The sequence below is a fragment of the Condylura cristata genome, unplaced genomic scaffold (assembly GCF_000260355.1).
Source record: "Condylura cristata isolate star-nosed mole 26May11 unplaced genomic scaffold, ConCri1.0 scaffold00005, whole genome shotgun sequence".
In the NCBI taxonomy this organism is placed as follows: Eukaryota; Metazoa; Chordata; class Mammalia; order Eulipotyphla; family Talpidae; genus Condylura; species Condylura cristata.
In genome coordinates this window covers 43,714,566-43,719,230 of record NW_004567106.1, presented here as the reverse complement: position 1 = coordinate 43,719,230, position 4,665 = coordinate 43,714,566, and the positions used below count along the sequence as shown (strand labels likewise).

The following is a 4,665-nucleotide window of genomic DNA, read 5'->3' as shown; positions in this document are numbered from 1 at the left end:
ACAGGCAGCTGTTTTCAATTTGCAAAGTGAAGTCTGAACAATTAATTGGATATTTTGGGTCAAGTTTTGCTTGAACAGTCTGGCTATTTACTTAATATCAATTTCATTCCATGGGGGTATATTGAAACGTTGCTTGAAGTATGTCTTTATATGGCTAGTAGTGGCTTTGGAGATGTTAATCATGCCTTCTGCACGAAGCCCTGCAGATGTCTCCTTTTGGCAAACATAATGGAATATGGTGGCAAGGAGATTTTCTGAAGATAATTACTTAGTCAAATCATTATCTGCCACTGGATCATTGGACAAAGACACACATTGAATGCACTGAAGATATGCTACACAAAACAACCTCTTAAGTAACAAAATCTTATTTTTATTTTTTACAGAAATTCAGATATTCCAACAAATTTCTTTACATTTCCTGGACCTTAAAAAATTACACACAACTTTTGGACGCAATACAACAGAACAGAATGAGAAAGGGAGTAACTTTTTTTTTTTTTAAAAAAAGATAAAAACATACTTCTTATACTTAAACATTTAGTGATTTACACATGTATTACCTATGTACAAATGGTACATCGTCGATGACCCACTTTCAGAGCACTGTGGTATGCTAAATTATACTCAGTTTTTATGGGAAAATAAAACTTTTTAAAAACATTTGCATGTGGCTAGGAAGCACTGTTTCATTTTTGTAACCATCACTATTATATTATTAGTGATGCAGGACTCCCAATGGAATCTGTAATTTACATGGATCAGAGAAAGTCAATAAATACTTTCTAATTTTTTTGTAGATAAAGCAGAGAGGTACCTCCCTTCAAATAAAAGATGGATTCTTGAAAAGTTGTGTGTAATTAAATTTAGTAAGAAGTGTATTTTAAATGCAGTGGGAGAGCTAATTTTAAAGCAACAGATAACTTCCAGAACAGCTAATACTTCAGTTAGCAATAAGTTTTACTGTAATTTGTGTCTTTTTTTTTAAAATTCGTATCTTTGTGAATTAGGTTTCATTCATTGGAGCATAGCTGTAATATATAACAGGTTTGAAACATAAACCTGCTTATGGTGAAAAGACAGCTAGTGCCAGAAACATCTGGCTAAAATAGGAATATGGCCCTAAAAGAGAAATAGCAAGAGAATTCGCCGTGATCTCTATCCCTTCTTACATCACCTTCCATCTGTTCCAGCGATATTTGCAGATTTAATCTTACTTTTGAGCCTCTGAAGGAGAGATCCCATATACCCATTCTTTCTGCTCAGGCTAGAACCTGGTTCAACTTACACTGATTTCTCTGATGTACATTTTAGCTGTGTCTACTTCAATATTAAATATTTTCCTGTTGTTGCATATGGGCGGGATGTGGTGAGGGCAGTGGTGGGGGAAACCTGGGAGCCAAAGATTGTTGAAGACAAGTGATCATTTGTAACTACTCCCAAATGCAAACCAACTGAAAGTTTTTTTTGACTATTTTTGAAAGCAACATTAGTAAATAAAAAGGCAACTTACTCCTACCAAGTTTCTTTGACTTGTATAAGTATATATTCATTTATTTCTAAGGCTATTAAATTATTATTTGTTTTGTTAGTACCACTTACTATCATTTAGAAATAGGGTTCATGGAATGACTCTTTTAAAAAGCAAGATGAATGCCTGTCAGTAAGGACAAAAATGAACATGGATTTTTGATGACATGGATGAAAGTAATAGGAAAGCAAAAGGAGATATCTTAGATACCTATTTATAAAGTATATTAAAGTCCTATGCATATTCTAGGGAGAATTAGAAAAAGTGTTTATTTGATAGCAGCCTATATATTACATGTGAGCATCCAAGGTGAACATGAGCTTTCTATATTTTTCAGAGTTTCTGGATGCTATTTCCTGAAAGACAGGGAAACCTACATTGCTTGGGAACCTATGATGTAAAGATGTCCTTCTTGTAATATACAGCTAGATGGAGTAAGAGTACATGTCAGAAACACTTTCTCAGTAATAACTTGTACGGACAGATTGAACTGAACACAGACTGTAAAAAATGTGAAGCATTAGGTCTCTATCTCAGTGGTTGTAACTAATTACACAGTGAAATAAATGAATGGCAGAGATGGCAACCAACACTCCCGTGGAACATTCAGAAGTGTTTACTAAGATGCTTCCTCCACAAATGATGCTTGACTGGCCTCTTGGCTACTGAGATGGAATAATTTAGGATTGGCTGCATTCTTTTAAAATAATGTTGAAAGATTAAAGCTTTTTGTTTTCAGTTTGATTAAAAAAAGACAGTTTACAAACCTCAGGACATAGATATTTTACATGTTAATTCTAGCACATTTATATTCCTCTTCCTTAAAAGATTTCCTGAATGTGATTTCTCATGAATGTTATCTGATCTTATTCAATGACAGTTTCCAATGAGCTGGTGTTTTATCCATGGTTTTATCTCTTCCCAGAAAACACTCTCATCTCTGCTGATCTAGATTTAGAAGGTGTTTTGACCAGTGGCTGTTTCACTCTTGTCCATATCCATCTTGTACTCTGAGCTCTTCCAACCGCCTTCCTTCTTGATGTTGATGTACAAAAGCTGTTATTTGATTTGTTTAGCTGTTATTTGATTGGTTTTGTTTTGTGCTCATTCTAGAGAATATTGGCTTAGCAGAACTGCAGAAAGGGGGAGGGGAAGGGAAGAGAGAGAGAAGAGAGAAAGAAAAAAATGCATCATTTTCTGTCACCAAGACTTTTGTGCATCATATATGTCACAGAAAAACCACACCAACAAATGGCTTAAGTGACTGTAGATGTGCTATCAAAGCAGACATATTAGTTTGAGGTTTCCGTTCCACTAAACAAACAGCAGAGTCTTCCCAGGCAGGGAGCCCCCCTAAGACTCGGACATCTGTGTGAAGAGCATAGGTTGCTTTGAAGGAGCAGGAGAGAAGGTGGAGTGATCATCACCGATTATTTTGCCTGGCATGGGAATGCCTCATTTGAGTGTTTTCCTTTTCCTTCCAGTTTTACTTACTATACAATCAACATTAGAACAGATATCAAAGAAATGATTATAAAGACAAGTCATCCACAATCCAGTCACCTGGACACATTAACTGTCTTCTTATGTTTCTTTCCTCGTCTAAATGTGCACTTATTTTATGAAGTCGGAATCACAGTTTAGATGACATTTTCAACATTATATTAAAAACATTTTTTTCTCATTTCCACTCTGCATAATCAGCATCAATTTCTGATGGCTGCATAACAGGCTATTCCATTCTCATTCCATGTTCAATGTTCCATTTTCAAATATTTTGCCACTGTCAGGAATGTAGGTAGGGTTCTGAAATCTTTGTTATTATCAATAATGAATACCTTTGCATATAAAGCTGTATTTGTTTTTTAATATTCTCTCTTTAGGACAAATGCACAAGGGATGGAGGCTTTTCCTTTCTCCAACATATAAGGGTCTGTCCCTGTATTGACACAGCAAGTCCATAACTGGTGTGTTGGGCACATTTCTCTGGATGGTTTTCATAGACTTTGGCACTGTTAGCTAGGGTTTAAGAGCACCTTTTACAATGGGAAGATGGGCAAATGCTCCTAACTGGCCATATTTGGGCTGAAGGAAACAGCTTCTTGGGTTGTGCATCATAGAGCCCTTAGGAACACAAATTGGGATAAAACAATCAGCCATTATTTAGGTACAGTCTTTGTGCCATATTGTAAGATAACAGTTGTGAATGAGTGCTAGAGAAACTTGTGAAAGATTCTGTTGTTTTTAGTACTTATCTTCTTGTTTCCCAACACACATTAAAAAAAAAATCATATGCATATTATTTTAACAAACTTCTCTCAGAGAATTCACAGTTACTTTAATATACCTAGACCACACAGGGCATAATTGAAATATGATCATATCATAATGATGATTAGTCTGTAATGATTCTCTAAGACTGAATCATGCTGGCAGATGCCCTATGGAAGAGAAAACTTTTTTTAAATATTATTAAAAGTAACATAAGCCATTCAAGGATTCTGCATAGTGCTTTAGGCAGTTCTGAACCTCTGTGGTCTTTGCTCTGGTGCCATGGAATTGTTCCTGTTAGATGAATCCAAAAGTCAGGCTTGTGGGTCCATGATTCCACTAGTCCAGTATTCTTCACTCAGAATCCATTTTCTTTTTAAAATCCACAAAGCGGCCCTCCCTGGTGGCACAGTGGGTTAAAGCACAGCACCGCAAGCTACCCACAGCTGCTTCAGTGTGAGTTCAATCCCCTTGCCCCAGAGGTGACCCACCTGGCCCGGCAGACCTCTCCTGACCTGCCCACTGCTCCCCTCAGCAGTGTACTTTATCGATCTGCCTGTTCTGCTCTCTGGTGAATCCTCTCACCTCCTCTGAATTTATGGCCTGTACCCCAGTTCTGTATACATAAATAAATCTAAAAATAAATAAATAAAATCCACAAAGCTGAATATCTGGGTTTTCAGTAAGATCTGGGGAGGGCACATCAGATGTACTGACATTGTAATGATCCTAACAGATGGTGGGCAGCTGAGACAGAGGTCTTACGTTGTTTTCAATTAAAAAGCAACTCCTAACTTAACAAAGGAGGTAAAAGACCTCTACAAAGAAAATTACAAAACACTGTTAAAAGAAATACAAGAAGA

At 36.5% G+C, this 4,665-nt stretch overlaps 1 protein-coding gene across 1 annotated transcript in view; it reads right to left on the bottom strand.

Annotated features, from left to right (window-relative positions):
* Positions 1-467: 467 nt before the first annotated feature.
* Positions 468-4,665, bottom strand: part of LHFPL3 (lipoma HMGIC fusion partner-like 3) — a 424,154-nt gene continuing 419,956 nt past the window's right edge. The window contains exon 4 of the mRNA XM_004676915.2: positions 468-2,664. The gene's annotated coding sequence lies outside the window, so the exon portion shown is untranslated. The remainder of the gene's footprint in view (positions 2,665-4,665) is intronic.